The 25,440-nt window shown below is 45.1% G+C and overlaps 1 protein-coding gene across 3 annotated transcripts in view; it reads left to right on the forward strand.

Annotated features, from left to right (window-relative positions):
- Positions 1-8,252: 8,252 nt before the first annotated feature.
- LRRC8D (leucine rich repeat containing 8 family member D) overlaps positions 8,253-25,440 on the forward strand; it is a 59,236-nt gene continuing 42,048 nt past the window's right edge. For 2 of the 3 annotated variants that reach the window (XM_017805561.1, XM_017805562.1), the window contains exon 1: positions 15,304-15,394. The gene's annotated coding sequence lies outside the window, so the exon portion shown is untranslated. Of the gene's footprint in view, positions 8,270-15,303; positions 15,395-25,440 lie in introns of those variants that run through there. The other variant, XM_017805563.1, reaches the window with a different exon arrangement.

The following is a 25,440-nucleotide window of genomic DNA, read 5'->3' on the forward strand; positions in this document are numbered from 1 at the left end:
AACCTGACATCACTCTGAAGTTCATTCGTGGTGTGGGTATAAACCAGACCGAACTTTAACAACACAACATACTTTCTCCTGTGGCTACCTCTCTTCCTGGTAGTGGAAAGAGGACATTATCTTTTTAATGAAAGCAGTGCCCTGATGCCCTAATCATCATTATCTTTTTGATGATGAGAGCATCATCATCATGAATCCTTGTGAGTAGCAGTGATGGTCCTGGAGTGCAGTGCCAGGGTGATCTTTAAAGGTGTAAAGCCGTGCCTGCCCGTGAAGAAAGGAGGCTGCACTCTGACCTCTGGCGATGGCAGGGACCAATCCCAAGGTGAAGCCCGAGCTCTCTGCCATGAGCCAGCTCGCCGGCACTGCACGGCACGGCCCCTCCGAGAGCTCCGCGTTCGCCCCGCACCGAGCCAGCCCGGGGCAGAGCGGGCTCGGCGGAGCGCCAGCGCTGCCCTTTCCCCGCCACTCCCCTCGCACAGCACCCGGGTGCCTCCTGCCGACCGGCCGCTCCCAGGGCCTTTCCCAAGGGTCCATCCCCACGCGCGACCTGGTGGCCGTGGCCTCCCAGCGCCCGCTCGGGTCGTGTCCCCGCAGTGCGCTCCGCCGGGGCCGGGCGGTGGCCGGGCGGTATCTGGAGGGTGTCCAGGCGGTGTCCGGGCAGTGTCCGGAGGGTGTCCGGGCAGTGTCCGGGCGGTGTCCAGGCGGTGTCCAGGCGGTGGCCGGGCAGTGTCCGGAGGGTGTCCGGGCAGTGTTCGGGCGGTGTCCCGCCGTCCCGCAGTGGCACCTGCTGCCAGGGCCGGGCAGCGCTGCCGCCCCGGGCAGTCCGTGGTTTAAACGCCGTTTGCCAGCGACGGGGACCCGCTGGTGGAATCAGGCTTGCGATCCTGATGCCTTCGTTCCAGCGGGATTCTGCCTGCCTGAGGACCTGGCCCGTTAAGCGAAAGGACGAACGCCTGCAGAAACACCTTCCTGCAGGCACAGCAGGCGGCTGTGCAGCACTCACTGGGGTGGTGTGCATGGAGCCCTGACCCAGGTCAGAGAACAGCCGTAGCCTGAGGAGAGTTCACTTCCCAAGCCTGATCATCTTCAAAGTATCTTTGCAGTAATAGAGAGGAAATATTTCTCCTTTGCAGTTTTTACTTCACTCATGATGCAAGAGTGACCTCATGAAAAAAAGAATACTTTCTTAGGTCTAGGTAGCAGTCATTTTATAAAAAGAATTGGAAGACACCAGTGAAAGGCTGCAGTCATCTCTGGCGGATTTCAGAGCATGACAGAAAGTCTGTTACTAGTTCCCTTTGTTCTTCCAGATAAGTTATTCATAACCACGGCTCCCATGGCAGGTCCTGAGCCCATTTCGGCCGGGCTGCTCCCTGTGGTGGTGGCCAGCCCCAGCTGTTGTGTTACCATGAGGCCGTGACTGCACTGTTTAATAATTTTGCTTTTGTCTTCTTTTGCAGAGCTGTTAAAACCAGCAGTCAGTCAAGCGAGCAGAACAAGACTGGGAATGCTAAACATGGCACCCTCAAAATCATATGAGCAAAGCGCTTGTTTATCCTCACACCTTGGGAACAGCCTACTAGCGCAGGTGATGGATGATGAAGGATGGGGTGCAGGGCCTTTGCTGGGGAGTCTGGGAAGGACCAAGGTTCCCTGGCTGGATGAGCTCCCTGCCTCATGTGTGCTGCAGGGGGTGGCCTCCTTCCTTCCCCATTTCCTGCAAGAGAAGGTAGGATGCTGGGTAAGGATGTAAGGGGGGGGGGGAAGGAACATGTTAGTGAGCATCTTCCAAAGACATATTTCATTTGCTTTGAAGATCTGTTCTCCCTTTTCTGTTAAGGCATATGGATATTGGATGTATTGTGGGCTGCAGTCATGTGGATGTTGGGTTTTCTGTTATGACTAAGGATTCAATACTGTGTAGCACCCTGTAATGTGGTCTGATAGGACATCTTCAGTTTACCACTGTAGACAAGTTTCTTTGATTGCTTTGTGACTGGTGCAATTGGAAACATATTCCAAACACAATGATGGGAAGAAAAGGAGGCCTATATTTCCCTTCAGTGCTCTCCTTCTGTGATCTATCTGGATCATGTACCCATGCAGTTTTCTGTGGTTCTTTTGCATACAGCTACCCCCTGAGTGAAGTAAAAATCTCTCTGCTTTCTTGACATAATAGAAGCTATTCCTTCAAGGCATGGGGCTTTTCAGGTTAGTAATAAAAGTATCATTGTGTTTCTTAAAGGTAGAGCTTCTGCAAGAGTAGTTCATAAACAACAGTGTCATGGGATGTTTTCAGAACAACTGAAGGTCTGCTCTACTTCCACAGAGATTATGAAAGTCTTGCTGTTGACAATACCCTGCTTCACCTCCAATTGTTATTCCAGCAGAAGAGATGTGTCTCGTGGTCCTGTGTCACATCTGCAAGCCCTTTGGGCTGTTGATCCTTGTCCTTTGTGAAGCTGTGCCAGGCACTGATTTATCAGTGATCCGGTAAAATGCTGCATCCTACCTTAAAACTCCTGAAGATAGAAAACAAATTCATAAGCTTTGGTCTGCAGGTGTCAACACACAAACCTGCCTGCACAGGTGGGAGAGTTCAATCCTGTCCATTGGTTGCATTCCGTGCTTTCAAAGACCTGCGTCAGCATTTTTCAAGCCTGTACACACTTGAATTGGAACAGGAAGAAAACATCCACAAAACTCAAGTGAATGAACTGGTCAAAAAGTCTTGAAAGAGCGAAGTGGAGATCCAGCAAATGTGTATGTCTGATCCAGTCTACCCTTTCCGTACAATACTGATACCATGTTCTAAAAATTTTTGTACCACTCTGAGCAAAGATCCAGCTGTGGTGTCCAAACCAGGTGAGATCTGGCACGTTGGCATCCCAGGGGCCCACGTACCACACCACTGTAACGTGCACTGCACTTCAACAGCAGATTTTGTATTAGCTTTGAGACAAACTGCAAACTACAGTATGGCCATGGATTTGCTCCTGAGAACAGAACAAGCTTGTCCATGGGTATAGTGACTTGTAGCTCTTTTCCAAATGATCCAGCTCTAGGAAAGGAAAATATAAGGGTCTTGCACTGATGTGAGCTTAATGATTTGGGGATTTGACTGTACTTAATGGCTCTGCTAACTGAGTGGAAAGAGCACCTCTGCTCTGCTTCTGGTCCTCCTGTTCTTTCTAGGACCAAAAAGGAGGAGGTGAGGGCACAGCCTACTTCCTGTATGCAGGCAAGTGAAAGGGGAGGAGAGCATCCTGTTTTGCTTGTGTCTGCCACAGCCTGGAAACCAGCAGTGTGGAGCTCATCTTGTCCTTCCCCCTCCCCAAACCCAGCAAACCAGGCAATATTTCTCAGACACTTTCTACTCACCTAGATTTAGGAAATTTACAGAGGAATAAGTAACACAAAAAGAGCACAACGGGTCTGAATTTAAGGGATCTTCACCTTTTCCCATCCTCAGTTTTTCAAGTTGAGACTTCATCTCAGTTCATTACATGCTTAAAGCAGAGTTCAGCTCTTCCTTCTTGTTCATGCAGTGCTGGGAAAACTGGTTGTACTTTTGTTCAGAGAAGAATAAACAGCAACCACTGACATGGTCAGCTTGTTTCTACCATCATCACTGATCTCGGTCTGTCAACTGCTTTTGCTGCTTATTTGTTGGCAAAGACACTCAAACCAAAGGTCCTTTGGGAGACACAAAGACAATAGAAGGAAACATTTGCCTGATGTCTGATGTTACCGCAAAGAGCTGGCCAATGCACATAAGAATATTGGACTTATGATGGAAAATTTAATGGGAAAATGGAATAGGACTTGTGCTTCTCAGTGCCTATCTGTTCCCTGACATATGGTCCAACTCTGGCTGAAATCAGCCTTTTTCAGCACAGTGGTACCTCTACAGCTGAAAGGCTTTGGGGCTCAGCTAGGCCAGGGTACTAGTCACAGCACCTCCCCTAGTCATTCCTTGTTTTCTATTCCCAATCCCATCGTGCCATCCAGACTTCCAGAAATAGACAGCTGTTCCCATTTGAGTAGTCCTGATGTGGAGTGCAATTTAAACCCAAGACACCAACCTTCTAATCCTTCAGGGAGTTTTTCCTTAGGTGCATTTTGGGTCTTCCCTCTTGCACCAGAAACATCCTAGTCCAGACACAAGCTGCAACTATTCTCTGCAGCTGCTTCTTGTTATCAAAAGAGTTCCTGTCTATGTGTGAAATGAAAGCTAGTTATAAAAGAAGAGAAAAATCTATGCCAAGTGGATTCCCTGGGGTTGGGCATGAGGCTGTGGGACTGTCTTAAACCTGAGGAAGTTAATTTTTGTTTATGCAAACAAGCTCTGGATGGAAAATGTTGCTACTCTCACCACAACTAATGTGTAGAAATTTGGTGTATGTGGAGGTTGTGTCTCTGGCAAGTATTGTGATGGACCACTGTCAGTGCAGGAAACCTACAAAAAGTGGCATGGTCAGTGGTCTGTCAGGCTGTTTTCAGTGGATTTATTATAGATTTAGTAACATTTTATTGTTATTTTATATATATTCAGCTTTACTAGTTAGTCATCCAAGCAAAGGGGTTTGCAATGGAAGCTACTGCAGCTCAGGAGGACAATGTATATGAGTACCAGCAGAGCTCATGCCACAACAGCTCCAAGCATAGGGTTGTGTAATTTGAAAGGGAGGGTACCTGTCTCTCACCCTCTGTTGCACTAACTTGAACTTGTTTTGCAGTGGAACTCATACAAAAAAGATACGTATGGTTGTTTTTGAAGTGTAAAGACAAAAGAACTTGTTGATAGCACAAGGACAAAGGCACAAACACACTAGAAAGGGTGGGCAAGAAGAGTTTAAGGACAGGTTCAACAACACATATTCAGATGGGAAGAAGACACTCTGCAGTAAACACAGGCAAGACAAGCTGTTCTGTATAGGGGGAGTGGGGGAAAGTGTGGGGGGGTGGGGAGTCAAGGGTAACAGCACAGAGACAAGGTTTTTTTCCTGAGGTTTGGAACTAAAGGAGAGAAATTTGGTATAGGGAAAACCAATAATATAGAGCTGCCAGTCTCCTCTAGGCCAGTATTGCCACAAAATGCTGTTTGGAAACTAGATAGATATGAGAAGCTTTCTCAAATACTGGGAATCAGGAAAGAGATGGTCACAAAGCTAGCTTCAAATGTATTCAGGATGCTGTTCAAATAGACAGGAGGTTACAGAGCTGGAAATCTGGAGTCCAAATGTATGGATAACAGGATAGCACAGTGTGCAAAAAGCACATGAAAAAACACTGCAAACAAGCTTAAAAAAGACTTGGTAATGTACTGATCTCCGAGTCCAGAGGTGTCACTACAAAATAACAAAGTGTCACCTCACTTCTCCTAACTTGAGAACACACATGCAAATTACTCCAGGCTGCATTAACAAGCACGTGTGGACCTGAGACTATAGAAATGTATAACACATGCCAACCTAGCAGCCAAATGTGGGCTCAAAAGTCACAGAGGGTAGGGGAAGACTCCATTAAGCTATGAGACCTTCTTGTTAAGAGATGAGCAAAATCGGGAAGCACAAGAAAACTGTTAACGTTTTGCTGAGTTCTGAGATCTGAGTCTGTTACATTAATGTTTGAAGTAAAATAACATGATTTTATAATATGTTTCCAACTAGTCATTTGACAGCTTTCCACAGATGGTCTGCAGTATGCATAAAAATATAATACAAGTGGAAAATTCCTTGCCTTTATAGCATCCTTATGTGCTCTCTCATGTGCACACCTCCTGCATTCCTGCAGTAACAGTTTTAAATGTTACAATTTTGTGACCACGAGTGATTTTGTTGTGGTGAGCCAAGGCTGGAGAAGTGGAGGCAGAAGAAACGGAGCAAGAAAGAGTGATGTTCCCAAAAGGAAAACAGAGTCCCTTGGACACGCAAGGGACTTGCAAGGAAAAGCAAGGGGGTCAGTGAAGATGGTGTTAGCAGTTTATATAGGAAAGGGTAGGAGCTGGCTGAGATGCAAGGTGGAGAAACACCCATCAGGAGTGGGGACCAGCACAGCTGTAGATGTGAAGCCTTTTGGCAGAGAACATGGTCTCCAGAAGGTCGCCCAGGAGACATTGTGTCCTTCACATGGGAGGAAGGAGTAGACAGAGGTGCTGGAGACTCCCATGTGGAGAGGGCTGGCCACAGATGTAGCAAAGAAGGATGAACAGTGTGCCTGGGATGGGCACACTGGGACACCAGCATCCTGCTCCATGGGTATGTGTGGAAAGAAAAGTGGCGGCAGAGAGGAAAAGCAATTCCGTGAGACAGGAAGGAATACGACTTCAAAGGGAATTTGCAGCAAATGGCATCAGAAGTAGCAAGACAGCCAGGAGGATAGGGATGGAGAAGTGAGAGGCTGTGAAACTTACTGGTGCAAGCACTGGGATAAAGGTAGAGACCAGGGTTGTTAGGCTGAGGGTGGTTAGCTGTGGTGCTGGCTGGAATCTCCCATTCAGAGGACAAGAAGAAAGGTGGGGAAAGGTGAGATTTGGGGACAAGGATTGGTTATAATGTGCTTACCTCGGAGGGCTTGATGAAGGGGCCTGAATGAAAGTGAGATTTTGGAGAGGTAAAGGATTGAGTATGGCTAAAGGAACAAACTATTAGGAGGTAGGAGGAGACACAGTTTCTAGGGTATTTGGATAATCAAGAGCAGAGAATGGGAAATGCTGTTGACTGTGTAAGAGCCAGGGAGGGTGCAGGAGAGGGGCAAGACTGGCTCAGACACAGGAGAAGGAGAACTGGGAGAGAAGATGGAGCAAGAGGCGCTAGGGAAGAGCACAGAAGATGTCACTGGTAGGAAGATAGAGGAGGGAAAGGATATAGCAGTGCAACAAAGCTTTGTGTGGCTGAGGAGTGCAAGAGAAAAGTGGGTGGGAGTCAGAAAGCAGAGTTAGTGTGAAGGTGGAAAGGATGGAGAGATGGAATTATTCCAAGGTGGGAGGGAAGGGGAGAGACAAATGAATAGGCAAATTATAACTAATGCAAGAATTAGCTGCTACAGCAGTAACTGAATTGTCACCCAAAGAAAGAGGATGAGGCAGGGAGTCTGTGAGCGAGAGGGTGGTATGATCAGGCTGGCAGAGGAGCAGAGAGGGGCTGAGCCCAGTGGGGGGGCAGAGGCAGCTGGCAGGGAGCAGCAGGAACAGATGCTGGAGCTGCTGTTCCTATGGCAACACACGAAGTTTAATGCAACAAGTGTAGCAAAGTGGCAGGTTAGCAGGGGAATGCTCAGTTCATTTCCATGTCATGCTCCTCAGGGTGGGAGTGGAGCCATGCACCTTCCCCGGGTACCAAGGCAGCAGAGCTCAGCCTTCAGCCCCTGCACAAACCAGCACAAGTTACTGTCATGTTTTGAGGCCAGGCCCCCTCACTGCTGAGAAATGGATGTCTTGTGCTCTGTTTCCTCAATCCTAGGCATCTCAAAGCCCAGCAGAGCGAGAGCTGCTGAGCATATTGCCAGCAGCAGGGTGTGTGCATGCTATGAGGGGGCAGCTCTGCAGCATGTGGCCTCTGCAGGGGGTGATGGAGGAGCGGGCATCCCCCCTCCCATCCCTTGTGCCCATGTGCCACGGGGCTGGGGGCTTAAATCGCCCATGCCCTGGCTCACCGTGGCCTGGGGCAACTGGCACATAACCTCCAGGCACCTGCAGTGTGTGGGGCTGTCATAGCACGAGGCCAGCCTCCTTACGCCAGGCAGAAAAAGCGTGTTTTTTTCATAGGCTGGGGCCTTATCATTGTGTGTCATTAATTTTTGGCAGAATTTTCCCTTCCTCTCCTATAGTATCTCCTGTATTTAATTGCTTTGGGTCTGCAGCTACTCTGCAGCATTATGCTCATGTGCTACGGTAAACAGCTGGAGACGGAGTACAAAGGCCAATTCTTCTGTTCAAAGAAGTCGTCTCCTAACGCGCTGACAGAGAGAACATCCCTGCAGTGTGTCGAGCAAGGACGCTTCTCCTTTTCCCTTTACGAGGAGACGGCTGGCAGGAGGAGGCTGACCCTGACAGGCCATGCTGTCCGGGCTGCTCCCACTCCAGGAGCCGCCTGTCTGCGCAGGAGATCTGCCAGCCGCGCTTGGCAGTGCAGCTGCATCCGACAGCAGAGGGAGCTCCGGGAAAGGAAGAGGAGCAGGCTAAGCCCGGCAGGAGCAGCCCCGGGAAGGAGGGAGACGGGCAGGGCTTGAGCAGAGGTAACTGCAGACGGCTTTGCTGCACTAGGTAAGGAGCTTTTAACAGCATAAAGGGATGAGGGGGAACGGGGCCTGAGAGAGGGAGTAGTTGGAAAGCAGCCACCATGGAAACGAAATGCCAGAAAATCTGTAGGTATAAGAAGACAAGAAGGAGACACGAAAAAGAAGTGTCTGGGTGCTCTTTCTCTTGTAAGATTTAAGACTTAGGCTAACTTCAGGGTATCTGGTGCTAAATAGCTGTTAGAAGGAGGAGCGTATCTTAGTTACTTGGAGAGTGTTTTCAGTGTATCTAAATGCTAAAAAGGTCTGGCTCCATTTTTTTCCCGAGGAGAATGCCCCGTGTTGAACACAGTTCTCAAGTCGAATTAATTTCAGAAAATTTCAGTGACATTTTGAGAAACTCTAGTGCCATGAATTCACACCAGCATCAAAGCAAAGCATTGAATATGCCTTTGTGGCATTGTAAATGCACCCGTTGGAAGTTGCTGGCCATTTCTGTCACACTGGGGATGACAGCAATACCAACCAGCCACATCACAGCCCCTACAAAGCCAGAGTGTGGATATGATTCTCTAGCCACAGAATCTGAGCAAGAAAATAAATATTCTGGTCTTCTCATCCCTTGTTCCCCGTGGTCCTGGGTGCAGCACAAGAATGGGCATGATTCATTCTACAGTCTCCGGGCAACCCAAGGGAAAACTGCCTGCTAATTTCAGTTTTTGATGTCAGAACGTATAATTAACTTGACAAAGCAAAATGTTATTTTGGGTTAAGGCGTGATCAGACCTTCCTTCTCCCTCTACCTATTTCCAAATGGTGATAAAAAAACTTGAAGGTATTTGAGGCTGGGGGAGATATATGTTTTGTGGTGGCTATACAATTTTGGCAGTGTCCTGTAAATAAAAATATTACCGGTGCTTTCCCCAATTAATTTGTATTCAAGGTAAACACAGAGAAACAGAATGATTTGGACATCACAGTAACCTTCTTCCCTGTCACTGCATGTGTCCAATACTCTTCCCTTATATAAGTCTTTGGAACAGGAGATGAGGCAGGTTTTAAATAAGTGTGCTGACTGCCACAGTGGCTGTGGATAGGAATCACAGGAATACTTGGAATCTTTAAGGTGTGTAATGTTAGAGTGGATAGTGTGATGCTAGATTGACAGTGGATATTTAATTGTAGAAGCTTTAGTGACTGGAATACTTTGGTTTACTGTCATTGTATTTGGAAAAGTATTGAGGATTTCAGAGGTGAAGTTATATCATGATGTTGTTATGTTTTCCCTTGGGTAGAATCTCTAGAATGGAGCGATTGATTTTGTTTGATCTATAATTTGTACACATAACTAGCAGAATATGCTGCAGTTAATGTGAAAAGATTAATATCATTTCAAGCAAAATCAACTTCTTTTAGTGCTGTGCTGGCAAGCCTGGGTTCTGTAGGCTCCCAGGCACAAAAAAAAGCAGCCCTTTTGCAGTTCTTGAGGTGAGAAAAGAGCTCCAAGTCCCTCTGGGTCCCTGATTAAGGAGCTCCATTTTAAAATAAGAGTTCTATGCTCTTCTTCTACAGAGTGAATGGTGGTTTCTTTGCTCCATGGCAAAACAGAAAGGCCGAGAGAAGATTCAGCATGTAAGAAATTAATAATATATTATTCCCTTATCCCTTTTTTTCTGCTGTTTTTGCCTAGTCTTCCTCAACTTTTGGTGGAGTTTTTCTATGATCTAGCTGGGTGAGTCCTTAATCTTCAGCCATTTGAACGACTGGAGATCAGTCATTTGCAGGCTCTGAGCATTTTGGTCCCACGTACGTTCCTTCTTTTTCCTCCTGCTGCTCAGAAATCTTTGTCCAGCTGTGCACCTCATTACGCCCTTGTGGCTAGGCTATTTTAAGAAAACTTCTTCTAAAGGAGTAACAAAATCAGCAAGCTCTAAGTATTGTACCTGTGTGATTGAGAAGTAAAGGTTAAGTGCTAGCACAGGTATAGCTCAGCACTCTGAAGATAACTGTTTTGCCATTTCTTTAAAGACCACCATTGTCCTAGATCCAGGTAGGGCACTTAGGGTTTGTGTCAAGCCATTTGCACATAGAGCCACAGCCATTTCACTGAGAAAAAACCACTTGAGATCTGAAGGGGGAAGAATAGCTTTCAGGTATGATTTGAAGAAAGAAATAACAGACTGATATGTCCCAGGTGGAGGCAGGGAAATTGTTCTGGTGAGCAGGGCTGGACAAACTGACAGCTGAAAGCTTCTTTTGGTCTTACCATGCTAATTCTGATTATGACAGGTTTTTAATTTTTATTTCCTATTCAGTCTTCATGCTTTTTTAGTGTTTGTGGAAACCATGATGAGCAGAAGAGGTAGAGATAACAGAAGTAGTAAAGTGCAAAATTAGGAAAATAGGAAGAGCTAAGTAGATTAAGTGGACTAACACAAACTAACCCCCCCTCCCAACCCACTGGCTCTAAAGATCTGAAGGTACTCAACACCTCAGTGGTGGTTCTTACCTGGTGCACTACTGAGCTGGGATCTGAGTATGAAGATGTTGTGTTAGCAGGCATTACATTTGACTGACACAGGCTCTATTTGGGTTGATCAAGCAATGCACAATCTTATTCCTGCTTCTGCCAAATTAAAGTCCTGCTTAGGCAAGCTGCAGGGGTGAAGGGCAGGTTTGCCTGCAGCACAGCTTCCTGCCTTCCTGCCATGCCTCCCTTCCATCTCTATCTTCCATCTCTATCTTCCATATGATGCTGTGTGTTTTGTGAATTTATAGTCCTTTATTGATAAGTACAGAATGAAACAGATTTGCCATCTGTTGATATATCCACTGGATGAAATGTGAGAACTCGTGAAAACTAGGTCTTCTGTGTAATCAGAAGCAGCCAGCATGTGTTGTTCCTTTGGTGAGCTGCAGCGTGATGACACGTGCTGCTTACCATGAACATCATCACGGCTGCTGCTCTCATTTAAAAATACAAAGGTACTTGCTAAGAATAAGGCCTCATCCCCCAAATCTCTGTTCCATGTTCAGACAGCCATATTGCACATTGGTGAGTGCATTTGTATCATCACAAATTAAACAGAACTCATGAGCACATTGTGGAGTTCTGGACATAATTAGAAGGGGGAAGAAACTGCTGTTTATCTAAAACAGCCATTCTGATGATGATTAAGATATAGAGACCCCTTCTCTTTTCAGCACAAAGACAAGGTAAGGAGTGACTTTTTTCCAGCCAGGAAGTTCAGAAGCTGGGAGAGTCCCAGCTCTGGAGCAGAACACGCTGGCTCGCAAGGCCTCCAAAGGTCACTGTGCTTGTAACACAGAGGCTGCTGTGCCAGATGTTTGAAAATAAGCATAACAGCGAAGTGTCTTCAGGAAAAGTGATAACACAGCATGGTAGGGACAAAGTTTTGCAATGCTTTTTATAGTAGAAAAACATGCTTTTTTTGCTTCAGTATCTTTATTAGTAAAATGGTAGTTAAAGGAGGATTGTCTGACATAACTTAGTTGGACTTTTGAAAGCTTTGACATTGTATCCTGGTGATGGGGCAGACTGAGCTGCAGCAGTCTTGCAGTGCAGCATCACAGCCCTCAGGTGACAGGCTTTCTTCTCCTCTCTGGAAGAGCAGGAGAACCCTGAACCCCTCACCCCATGGTTGACTCTCCATGCAACAGGCTCTCCACAGCCAGCTATGGGCAAACACAAAGAAGGCCCTTGCCAGCATCATCTGACTGCAGGGCAATGAAACAGCTGCCAACACATTGCCTAATTTTGCCTGGAAAGTCAGCCTCAGTGCTGCTGTGGCAGGGTGCGTAGTGCAGAGGGGGCACTAATGGGTGGGTGAGTGAATGGGAAGTGGCAGATCAGGGCTGACAAGTCTGACTGCAGCCCCAACCCCATCTCCCTGCCCATGTCCTAGATGAACACCACAGGTTGAACTGTTCAGCACTTAGAAACCCTTTTCTTGAGAACAGGTGGCCAGTAGCCAAGTGAAATGACTCATGCATCCTCCTCCTCATTTAAACTGGAGTCTTCCCTTCAAGCTTTGCCCATTGCATGAAGCCAAATTGCCCTGTTTCTGGAGAGGGGAAAGCCGGTTCCCTGACTGTCTCTCTCTTCTATGTAGCCATCCACACTTCTTCCCAAGTAACTACCTCATTTACTTCTTAATCATAGAATAGTTTGGGTTGGAAGGGACCTTTAAAGGTCATCTTGTCCAATCTACAATTTTTAGATTCCCCTCATCTTAAATTTGCTTGGGAGAAAAATCTATCAGCCCACTTGAAGCCAGGACTGAAATACTTCCTAGTGTGGAATTTCCGCACTGTTTTCCGAGAAACCGCTGGCACTCTCTATTTTTGGCACTATCTCTTCCTTATGTTCACCTTCTGCTGGTGTCCCTTTTACACCTGGCTCCCTTGGACTGAACTTGGACACCCACTGGACAACGTCAAGCAGGCATATCTGAGATGCAAAGGACAGCTGTTTGAGTGAAAAAGGAAAGAAGTGGAAATCATGTCAGAATAAATTATCAGCTTTCAGCCTGGCCAAAGCTGTAACTCTGTTGGAGGGCTAATTTTTCTGAAATTTTTTAATTATATGCAAATGGGGACAATAATAAGGTTGAAAAATATGACATATTTGGCTAGTCAAGGTTATGGAATTTAAAAAATTGAAACTAAAATGCAGTTGTAAAAACAAACAGGATTAATTTATCCTGTGAGGCATATGGCTGCATTGCTATTGCTTCTTAATGTAATCACTAATTCAGTCCTCTGAGCCATAGATCAAAATAACAATATTAGTTTATTTTAATTGTAAAGGGCCAACGTCAAAACCGTGCAAGCAGAAAGAAGCCATTTCCCCCCCACTGCCTCTGTTTTTCTGGCATCTTTTTTATCACATGAAGTAACTTGGAGCTGGGTGATTTGTACTTCTGCTGAAACAACTCAATAGACTATAGCAGGATAACAGAACAGCTGGGATGTGTATTTGTCCCAAGTGGAGCTCTTTCAGGTTTTTAACTCCCCTCCTCTCTCTTCTGTCCCACCTCAGCATGTCTGAGGTGATCAGAGCCAGAAACAGCAATCGAGAAAGAGCTGCCCAAAAGCACTCAGGCTTGAGCCCGGAGAAGACCAAACCCGAGACATTGGGAGAGATCTTTGCTAGAGAAGTTTGAAAGGGAGGAATGTAAAGAGTTTTAAATTAAAACTCCTTTGCATTACCTTTAAATACATATCAAAACAAGTAAAAAGAAACCAAAACAAACAAGTAACCCAGCATATGTTCTGTAGGAGGTAAGTTCTTCACACTTGTGTTTGCCCAGTCAGAAAGGGAATCTTAATTGGATCTGTATCTGCCCAGTTCCAGGTGTCTTCTCTCTCAACTCCCCAGAGTTATTTGTTTGTTTTGCTGGTGTGCCTCAGCTTGGCAAAGTGTCTTGATTGCTAAGTGAATGTAGATTCAGCCAGCTCTGACCAGCTCTGGCATCTGAAAAAATCCTTTTTCTTCCGCTTGAATTTCTCTGCCAGCTGCCTTTGAGTCAGGATTTCCCAGCCAGCAGCTCTTGTTATTATCTGTTTTCACTTGCCTTGATGTTTACCAGATTGGACTGCTTTTATCTCTGTAAACCCTCCCTCACTGTGGAGCCCCAGGATTACACACCCTATGTGGCCTGGCCACTGGGTCAGAGCAGAAGTAAATAAATAGATAATAAATTCACCTTATTGAAGAAACAGTGAGGTCTAAAATGCTGGCCAAAAATAACGTAAGTGATGATGATCTCAGGGAAGAAAATAACCAAAAGGCCAAATGAAGATATTAAAAATCAAAGCTGAAAATAATTGACAGCTCATTAGACTAAATTTGAGCTCTGCTAAAATTCTTCACCAGATGAAAACTCTGGTATGAAAATAGTGCTGAACAGCTGAGAGCAGGACAAGCTGGCCTGATTTTCTCTGGTCTCAGAAGTGAATTGCTGCTAAGAAGTGCTTTTATTTGTAACCTTAGATACGTCTAACAGTCATTTAGACTGGAAGGTCTGATTAAAAATGCATCTAAAATTATAAAGAGGAGATTCTCAATCTTTAAAGGGCCATAAAACTATTCTGAACAAGCACCAAAGGATCAGTTCTCATCTCCTCCAGTTCCTAGAAATCATGGTAAGGAAATAAAATTTGGAAAAGATGAGTTTTAGTTGGTTTTTTTTTTAAATTCCATTCTTGGTCAAGACCAATGTAGTTTCAAACATAATAGATTACATCCAGTTCTAGTTAAAAAGACATGCATGTCCGGTCAGTTGTCGGGTCAGTGTTCCGCAAGTATTTCAGAATATCGGTGGTTTTTTTTCAGTTAAAGGAGGAAAAAAGTTTCTAATGGATTTTGAGGTGAGGATCAGGGGCAGTTCGGCTTCTTCCTCAGCCCGCTGTGTTCAGCCTCTGGAGCCGCCGGGGAGGAATCCGTCCCTGCAATCCCAGCGGTGCCGCCCCCCGCCCGGGCTAACACCGCCTTCGACTTTCTGGTTCCCTCAAGGGCTCAAGGCAGACACAAGAAAATTAACTTTTTTCTCCCCTCAGGTAATATTTTAGTAATTAAACCACGCAATTTCAACTTGTCGCCTGTTTTATTCACCTCACGCACTAGGTTTCATTTACCTGCACAACGAAAACAAACGCCTGGCTTTGCCACCAGGCGTTTTCGCTCCCGTTGCGCCCCGCGGACACCTCCCGGCGTCCCCACACGGAGACTCACCCCCCGCTCGCCCCGTCCCTGGGGGCGCGGGGCCCGCGGCCACCTGAGCGCGGCGGCTGCGCGGGGGGCGAGGGGCGGGCGGGGCCGGCCCGGCCCGGCCCTCACATGCGCGGCGCCGCGGGAGCCATTGGCCGCCGCCCGCCCGCCCGGCCCCGCCGCCGCCGGCAGCCGGTGCTGTCCGCTCGCCGAGCCATGCGGGTGCGCGTTGCAGGGCGCTGGTAGGAGCTGCCCGGAGCCCAGCCCGCCCCGCTGCCCCCTGCTCTGCCCGCCCGCCGCCGCCCGCATGGCAGCGCCGCGGCAGTGACCGCGCGGAGAAGGTCTGCGCGCCCGCCGTGCGCACGGCTCGGCTCGGCCGGGCGGCTCTCGGGGTCCGCAGCCCGCGGAGCCGTCCCTGAGGTGAGGCGGGCGCGGGGGGCGGGCGGGCAGGCGGTGGAGGGGCCGCGGGGAGGCGGCGGCATCGGCACCCGCACCGCTCCCTCCCCGCGCTTTCCGTCACGCTTCTCTTTTCCTTTTTTCCTTTTTTTTTTTTTTCCTGCGTGCAGACCGGCCTGGGCTGGTTCGCTGGTGTTGCTGCCAGCGCCGGTGTAGCTCAGGGGCGCAGCTGCCGGTGGGACGCCGAGGGGCGGCTGCGGCTCGTCGCGGTGCTTCCCGCGGGATGCGCATCCACGCAGGACGTGCCCGCATGTGCGGGGGGCGAGTGGCGACAGCGGGGCCGGCCCGGCTGCGGGTCTGGGAGTACAGCGTGCTGCTGGGGAATGTGGCTGGAACAGCGAGCCCCTTTCGAGACCACTGGGGTGGGATCCGACCCGTGTGGGGGCCGCCAGCTGTGCGGCTTTTGTGTGGGGTCAGCTGTGCTTGGTGTTGCAGCACACGCAGATTAAACGGCCCAAGCCAGTCAATAAAGCACATCTTCAGGACAAAACTAGCCCTTGTCAGATAGCCATCTCTGTTTCGTCGAGGCGCGTCTCCTCCCTTCCCCCTGCTCCCCAGTACGTGGCAATACCGACTCCTGTTCCTTTAGGATTCCTGAGCCTGGCACAACAGCTCCTGTCTTGCAGCCTCCATTTCTCCCCCGTCCCCGTTACAAGTGCTGCCAGTGCTCTGAAACAAATACGAATTCAGGCGCAGGCGGCTTGTGACTTGCCCAGCATCTTTTAGGGAAGCTGGTCTGCGGTCACTGGGGGGATGCAGGCTCTATGTGTACTGTGCGCCAGCAGCCCGTGGCAGTTTCTCATCTGGACGCTCCCAGTGTGTAAGAGCCATGAGGTAGGTTACTCAGACTTGAAAATGGAGGACGATAGTGGTAACCAGCCTGTTGTTTGGTGGAATAAGTCTTAGCAGTACTTCCTGTAATGGTGGTGCTGAAAGTGATGTTTACTTGACTTAGCTGCTGGTGCAGAGAGCACTTTGGGGTACCTGCTACTTATAAGTCAGTTACAGCTTTACAAACCCCCCAAAACTAGAGAAGCATGTTGGTTTTTTTCAGCATTATGTCTGTCAGCCATGATAGGAAAAGATCATCTTTTCTGCCTCTAAAACTGAAGGTGGGGAATGGCTGTGCCCCCTTGTTCGTGAGAGAGGGCTTAATTTGCAGAAACAGTGCTGAGATTTTAAACCCACAGCTCTGAGCTATCAAAAAAGCACTCTCTTCCCAGATGGTGTAGCTAAGTACCTTTCTCTGTGTTGGTTTATTTTCTTCCTTTTTTTTATTTCTGTTTTGTTTTGTTTGTTGTTTTTATTGGTGGTAGTGGTTTTTTTTCCCCTCCCCTCTTCCTGCAGGCAAAGGAAACCCCCTTTCTTCAAACTTAGGGTAAAGATTGGTATTATAGGTTAGTGTTGTGTTATTGGCTCTCGATTGTCAAATTAATTCACCAAGTCTTACTCAGAGGCACATTCTTTGTGCCTTACAAATGTCCTATAAGCCTTTTATTGTTAGTTGAAACTGATTTATGAGGTCCTGACCCAGGAATATGCTACCATGGCTATATTTTCTTTACTATACACAATTTTCTTCTGTGTCTCTAGGCAAGCATTGCATTTATAGTATACTCATGCTTCTTATAGTAAACCTGTATCTTGCCTAGTGTGAAAAAACACTTGTCTGTTTTTTGCTGTGTGTTGCACATAATAGCAGGGAATAATAACTAGATGCTGTTATTTGCAATTGTGATTACTTTGATGCAAAGATTCAAAGTTTACGATGGCTAGGTGAGATAATGTGAGGAGAGGAGCAGCATTAAGCTGTCATTTGTTTTGTAAGATCCAGGTATGCACAACAGATATCCATCCCAGTCCTGACATCCTTGAGGGGACAGTAGTCTGTCCAGTGTGTTCAGACCTGGAGAAAGAATTCTAAAGCAGCAGTACCAGCAACGGAGAAAGTCTGCACGCTGCCGTCACAGGAAGGTAATTATTAATAGGACCCAACCTGTATAATAACAATGCAAAGAGAGTGAAAGCACTCGGGAAAGATTAACTAGTGTACATTGCACTGACGCATAGCTATATACATGAAATATTGTTCTTGTAATCCATTTTTTTCTTAGCCCTGTGTGCCTGTTGCCTCAGACAAGCCTCCTTCTCTTGTGTAGCAATACGTAAGTGGTGCTACAGGGGTATGACAACTGTGCCTCCTATGTATGGACACTTTTCACGACTGCATGCTTGGATAGGGAGGAAGCGCTTGCAGCTGTGTGTGTTGTGGCTTGGTGCAGTTTATTAGAAGTGACTGTATTGAAATTTCCTACATTGAAGTTGGTTTTTTTAAATTCTCTAGGTCTTCCCATTCCTTCTGTGTATTGAGGTCCCATTCAAAGTCTGCTAAAGCCAGTGGGAGTAAGTGGCTTTTGAATCAGGCCCTGTATGACTGCCTGAGTTTCTTTCCCCCGGTGTGTTTTCTTATAGCACCAGCTGCTGTGTCAGGTCCTGCTTTTGTGGTGTACTTGTGAGTTGGCTTGGGATGCCTTACCGGCAGAGTGCTGACTCAGCACATCAGCCCAGGGTCTCCCTTTGCACCTCTAAGAGCTAGAGAAGTGTTTTGGTACAGGTGCATGGATACTGTGATCACTGAGAATGAATTTGCGTTCTGAGGCTTAAAGTATTTTATCAGTGTGTAGCTATTCACGGCTGTTTTGCTGAGAAGTAGCTTGAGTCACAAATGGAGGAACATGATAGAACTCAGTAAACAAGTTTCTCAACTGAGTGGAAAAAAAAAGGGTGTTTCAGAGTATTTTACAAAATAATGAACTCTGAAGGTTTTTAATTTCCTTTCAAAAAAGCAGTCTTTATCTTCCAATTAATTCATAAAGTTGCTGTAGATCCCTAAATATTCATAAAACACAGTTAACAGTGTTTATGTTATACTGAAATGTTACATATAATAACATAAAGTGTAAAGAACAAAACATTTCAGTTTCTGCTGCTTAAATTTCTCCATTTCTTGCTAGCATTGAAATGAGGCTGCACAGTTCTCCTTTTGTTTTCTTTTTTTTTCTTTCTGTTTTATTTATTAATTTACGTCTCTTGGTGGTGGGAAGATTATATCCTAGCCAACATAAAAATAAAAAGCTATTGATGATTTAAGAAACACGGAAATGTTTTTCCACAGAAACCTTACATTTATATAAAGACTTGTCTGTGCTTTTGCATAACTGACATTTTAAACATTTTTTTTTCATAATGAGCGGTGAAAAGTCTGTGGACTTCACCATGCAGAGACTTATGTCCATGCTTAATTTTCCACATATGTATAATGTCATGGGTACACACACATGCATAAAGTTGCAGTAAAGTTGTTTGATCTTGAAAGTGTTTATTGTTGGCCGTGATGTTGAGGTGCTGTGGGCCTACACAGGGCTGAGATATGAAGAAGGTTGTTTGTGAAATACAGTTTTCTAGCAGTTAGCAGCATTATATTTTGTAGAAGAGATTGTAATTAGTATTTCAAAGTTATTCTGTACCTCTCACCTTGAGAACACTTTGAGCTATATTTTTTAAAAGTTTGCCTTGCTTGCATTGGGGATGGGTTTGGCTCAAGATCTTTTGGTCTGAGCGAATTGAATGCAATTTTCTTTTAACTGTATAATAAAGAATAGGTACTGATTGCTTGCCAAATGATTTTTCCCCTCAGAGATTCCAAACAAATTTAGGACATAACAAAGCCAGTATTTCTAGTGTTTAACTTCTTGAGAATCATCTTGGGTTTGGCATGTTAAAAAGAAAAGTGCGTCACAAGTCAAGTTGGCACTCACTAATACCATCAGTAGTACTAATTTCCACATTGTTAATTTGAACTGACACTGCTTCAATCTTTCCCTCACCGCAAATTTATTTAATTAAAAGAATTGAAGCTCTTTTCACTTATTTCTATGTTGCTTTCAGTTGTATTTTTCCAGTCTTGCAAGAACAGGTTCCTCTCCTCCTTCAGGAGATGGATAGGAAGAGAAGCTAAAAGACATTCATGTAGCAGCTGCCAGAGTGTTCAGGGAGATATCTTTGGAAGGAGAAAGTTTGTTTTCTTGGAATCAAGCCAGCAAAATGCCACTTTTGCCCAACACTTGGAAGAAAGCAGTAGCATGGGAAAAAAGTATGGCTGCACCAAGGAGTCATTTGTTGGAACCATTTAAGAAGAAACACCTTCATTTTTCTTCTTCCTCCTCTTCAAGTATAAATCAGGATACAAAAACACATTGTTCATGTAGCCTCAAAACCAATTTTCCTTCTTTCCCTTTGAGCTCTTTCCTCGGAAGTGATTTGTCCTGAGGTTGAAGTAGTTGTGATATTCAAGACTTGAGAAGCAATCATGGTGTAAAATACAACCACCCTTAGAGGCAGAGGAAAGATAGTTGTTGCTGAGATTTTTTCTTTTCAGAGAGTCTTTTTTAGTTGAAGGTAACTTGGATTAAGAAGCAGAAAAAAATAACCCGACTGAAAGCATGCGGCAGTCAGTAGTGGGTGAGGATAGTATTTGCCTTTATTCATCGTGGTCTTCCATTTTGTATTGTGTGATCAATAGAAGAAGAAGTGATCTGGTTCTTGTGATCTGCCTTGCTTCTTGTTAGTGTTAAAAAAAACACCCTCTGTGTATATGGTCTTTTTGTCAAAAGTTAGTCATCTCAGGTGTTCTGTCTTATGAAGGTCTCCTTTGAAGAACAGAAAGTTGCAATGGAAGATTTCTCAGACCCAAGGGGTGGGCATAACAGATCATCAGATGCTGTTGTTACCTTTTTCCAATCAAATATCTCTTCAAACTGTTTGCTGTGCATATAAATGTGAAAAAAAAAATTGCACAGTTCCTAACTGGAGTTTTAAAATCTCTCTGTTCACTTGCTCAGGATTTTTCTGTCTAAGTCACATCTCCTGATGATTTCCACTGAATGATTAGACTGTGGATGAGGCCGACTAAATACAGATGTCTGTTGCTTTATTAGGTGTCTCACCTGTGACACTCACGTGGAGCTTATAAATACAATGAGACCATCTACTGGAGACCAGTGATACTCTAGATGAACCCTGTCCCTGGATTCATTATGTAAAGATACACAGAGAAAGGAGAAAGCCAAACATGAAGGCTCTTTGTAGCCCTTGTGATAAAGCAGGCTCCTACCCGTCCCCATGTAACCTGATGGCTACAAAGCCTCAGCCAAGATGTAGGGTTGTCTTTTTTCCTCCTTTGAACTTCATTCTTTACAAGTCAGCACTGAGATAAGTTTCTTTATAAAAGGTATTCCTGATTGCCCTCGAGTCCTACAGAAGCCAGGGCTGCCACACCTCTAGTGTATTCAGGTCTGGCCAATGCCACAGATACCAACATGATTGCTAAAAACAATGGGATTTTTTATGTGGACTTCGTTTGAAGCACTTTAGTCTTGCTGTTGTGATTTTTCCAACCTGGGATTATAGCTCTAAGAAGACAATTGTGTATGCGTATATGAATATGAGTTTGAATATTTGTTCTTCAGCTGTTGCAGGATAGGAAGGAAAGGAAACTTACACCCTTTCAGCTGGTGTGACAAGTCGTATAAAAAACACTGATGCCTGCAATTGCTCTAGTACAGGCTTGCTGAAGCTGTGTGTGCTAGAGATGGATATATTTTGATATGTGCACATAGAAAGTTGATTTTGTCATATTTTGTCAATAAAATGTATGGTTCGTTGTTTGTCTCAAATACACTGATTAAATAATCAAGCTTATACGACACTGATTTGTTAATCATTTAAAATGACCTTTCAGTTCAAAAGCTTCCTCTGCTAATATTAATATTTTATACAGAAGTGTTATGTAATAGACATTTTGTTGCCTTTGCAGTCCTGCACAGAGGAACACATTGTTAAGCTGATGTCATTTGGATTGTTCAGTATAAATTTGTTCACTAAACCAATGCAAATGTCAGTGAATAATTAAAAAAGAAGTCCATATTGAATATTTGTAAATGGTAGTTTGTGTACAGATCATGGAAAGGGAGGGTAGGAATTACTTTGGTGTGACAGTGTTTGCATTGAAACTTGAGTGAGAAGTGTTAGAGGTAGTGCAGTAGCTTGCTTTGTTTCCAAGCACCACTATGGTTACACACTTTCCACATGCATTAGCAATTGCCTTCATCAAAGATGCTCAGAGGAACCAGACTTCACGGTTAATCTGACTGGTGTTCAAAAATACAAACTGAGAAGTCTACGTACAGGGTTCCTCTCAATGGCTGCCATCCAGAAACTTTTATGTACTTGCTTTCTGACTAATTAAATTAAGAAATAAAGCCTAATGTACCTAACTTAGAAGAGGAACTAACAAAAGGGAAATGAAACTTTGCACTTGAGTTTTTAAAGTAATGTTTGCCATTTTATAACCCTTAGTAAATTTCTTCACAGTTTTACCTTCTTGGCAAGGGAAGACTGGCTTGATAGTTCTGCTCCTCTCCTTTCCTATCCTGACAACAAATCTGTAGGCTCTGCAAAAAAGGAAGTAGAGGAATGCGGAGACATAAATGCTTGTTGGTGCTGCAGAAAATGTGAGTTTAATCAGTGCTGGTGTTCCAATGGAAAGTAGATAAGAAAGTATCTAACAGAAGAATAATAAAGGAAAAGTGGCTCTTGGAAAAGGGAGTGGACTGAGTGAGAGACAAAATAGTATAAATAATAAATCAGGAAGATGAAAAATACACTGGTATGGATAAGATTCTATTTCCAGTGTTTAAAATCTGTGTTTACACTATGTTTATTTTTAATGTAAGTTGATTTAGGATGTACCTAGATTTAAAGGTGAATTTAAGAGTGTCTTTATTGTCATTGATCAGTTTAACCCAACCAGATTTTAAAGAAAGAAACACTAGGGCCAGAGTTACAGGAGAACAAAGATAGTAAAGCCTGAAAATAAAAACATGAGAGGCATGCAAAAATACTAAAGAAAATAGTAACAGTGTGGCAAAGAAAAGGAGATAATAAAATTGTTGAGGTAAGTGTGAGAAAATATTAAAATCATAAAGCATGAGGTTCTGTATACTGTTCTGCGTGTGGAACGTGTATGAACTCTGTTTGTTTGAGAGCGTCTTATCCTAGAAACGCCGCTTTCATGCTCAGAGTGGAATGGCCAAGTTCTCCCAGTTTGCACTCAGTTTGAAAGCCCGTTGCAAAATAATGCAGACCCCTGTGTTCATTACAGCAAATGTGATGGGTACCTAAAGCTTATGGGTTGAATTGGTATAAGCCTGGTTTTGACTTTCGGTGCCTGATTTGTATTGTAAAATTGTGGTCTGTCCATGTGACAGTGGCCCGGAGCAGCCTGGGCACAAATGGTGTGCACCTGGTCAGTGCAAGGAGCAGAGTGCTGCTCCTCTGCTCTTTTGTGAATGAAGAGAGGATGATGGCCTTCTACACTCTGATAGCTGCTGATTTCTGTCACTTCATCCGTGTTCAGACCTCTTCAGTGTCTGATTATTTACCTGCCTGCTGTCTGAACTTGTAAGATCTTAGATCTGGCTTGCTATCTGCTAAAGAATGTAATACCAGAGCTACCAGCAGCAGCCCTTTCTCTTATTGCCTGTGGGTCAAACACCAAGTTACGTGTAGAAGTTTTGCTTCCTTGACCAGCAAGGTTTGATTTGTTGATGTCTTGGTTATATTCCTGCCTTCTGCAGCAGAAGAGAGGAAGCAGGGAGAAGTTTGCACGCAGCTCCTGAAGAGGAGGTGGCTACAAAGAGAAGGAAAGAATTACGGGGAGCTCCTGAAATAGAGGGGGTGTTGGGTGTCATGTGAAAAGCTGCAGTGAGGCCGTAGAGTGGGCAATGAACTTGGCAGATCCTGTAGGCTCCTCTGGAGTAGGAGCAATGCCTAAGGTGCTTTACAAAGGGACTGTAGTTTCAAGACCAGCTGGAGCAAATTTGAGCTTGTGGTACTGTTGAAAGTGGAAGTTCAGCTTTGGGCAAGACACCTCTCGCAGGCACACACCAGGGGAGAGAGTGGGAATGTTAAGTACCAGGGTGGCCACAGATCAGCTTCAGCTGACTGCAAAACTTCACTCAGAGATAGCAACAAAATCTGACATTTTTCTGGTTAGGTTACTTTTGACAATACTTCTACAGTAGATTTCTGTGCTGGGGTTTTTCTTCTCTCTTGATGGCATGACACTTTTCCTGTGTGGTGGTTTGTTGTTTTTCTTATGGAGTAGCAAAGGAGGAAGATGGTGTTTTAACTGAAGTGATTGTCAAATGTCTGCTGTTGTCTAGGTATTTGGAGATACATGTAGAATACTCAGTTGTGCTGAAATTAAACCTCTAATGACTGGAACTGCTTCACTTATTTAATTAGCTGAGGTTGTTTTTGTTTTTTCCCCCCAAATCTCTACTTCTCCAAAATGCTGTGATTTCCCTTCTTCTTTCTTTACAGAATTCATAATAATTTGCTCTAAGTGCATGGTTTGTTTTTTTCACTCTGTTAGCAATGATTGTTTCTCTGTTAAATGCAATCCCTGTTAAATGCATCAGAAGTATTGTTTTCCTTAGTGGAAAAGATGTTTGATCAAGTGACTGTGCAAATGAAGGCAGCCTCATGTAGGCTACAGTATATAGGACGTGGCATTTGGAGGTTGCACGTGTCATGCCTGAAGTGCCAAGTGCCTGGCCGTGATTCAGATAAAACTGGCACTGGCTGATGCCAACACCCCAGTGTGAATGGGGTTTAAGTCTTTCCCTATACTGTAGGGCCCTGAAAGAAAAGTATTGAAGGGAACGAGTGCCAAAGGGTACTAGGTTTAAATAAGGAGCACATGTACCACTTCTCTTTTATCTCCTTCATACCCACTGTTCCACATACTGACTAGACCAGTGTGTTTTTGTGTGTATTCTTGTATCAGAGCAGAGGTTCCTGTAAGAAAGGTATTGCTTTGTTTTAGTAAATTGAGGGAGAGGGAGGTGAAAGAAGTAGCATAAAGTGAGAATATGTCAAATGGGATTGGGAACAAAATCCATGAGAATTTTTGTGGCAAGAATTCCGGGGGAGACTCCCTCACTGGTCTTGGCTATGATTTATGTAAGAATTTCTGCTTTAGGCTGGTTTTTGGTTTGGTTTTTGGTTTGTTTTGTTTTAGACCAAAATTTTATAAGTGTTTTGTCATTTATTTCCGTCCATCTCCACCAGGTGTGATCCATCCCATGTGCTCAGCCTACTCTAGGAGGGGGAGGGTGGTGGTGTTGGACCTCAGCAGTCTTTCAGATTGTGACTCCTCTTGAAGACAAGCTCTCCTGTTCGTCCATGCCTTACCAAGTGTGATGGTGGTGCTGTTTAGCCTCTCCTGACACCTTTTCTTAATGCTGATACATTGTCAAAAAACACAGCCCTCCTACTTTGGAAGTGGGAATGCCTTTGACTTGTTTTCAGAAACTGTTTTGTTGCCTTTGGGGGGTGGCTGCTGAGGAGGGACTGGAAGGTGTGGTCAGCTTTGTTTAGGCCCTTACTAGGTAGGTCTCTGACCTTGGGAAAAAAAAAGCTGTAGGAACAGGCAAGGTGAATGGCCCTGTGGCTATGAGAGCATTTTCTGTTAGACCTCAAGTAACATCCAGAGGTCTGTTCTGAAGCCGACTTGCAATAGACTGGAAATTACCTAGTCACAGCTGTTTTCCTCCAAGTATTTAAAAACCAACGGTCTCTGAAAACTCCAGTTTTGGTCATGAATGCTGCATAAAGGTATTTACTTCTCCTGAGACCACTTGACCACCCCGACCCTTTTGAAGAAGAAAATTCTATAAGAGGCATATTTTATTTGAGGATTTGACAGTATCTTCCCCATCCTGGGTCTCCACTGCTAAGAAGAAACCTGGAACAGCAGGTTCCTGCTGACCTTTAAAATGCTCTCAGTGGAAAGCCTGACACGGGGTTTGTTCCTGTGCGCTTCTAAGTGCCAATGGGTGCCAGCCCTGAAAAAGCTTCAGAAAAAATTTAAGAGTGAGATGTGT

This window comes from Lepidothrix coronata, unplaced genomic scaffold (genome assembly GCF_001604755.1).
Source record: "Lepidothrix coronata isolate B3197 unplaced genomic scaffold, Lepidothrix_coronata-1.0 Scaffold12, whole genome shotgun sequence".
Classification (NCBI taxonomy): domain Eukaryota; kingdom Metazoa; phylum Chordata; class Aves; order Passeriformes; family Pipridae; genus Lepidothrix; species Lepidothrix coronata.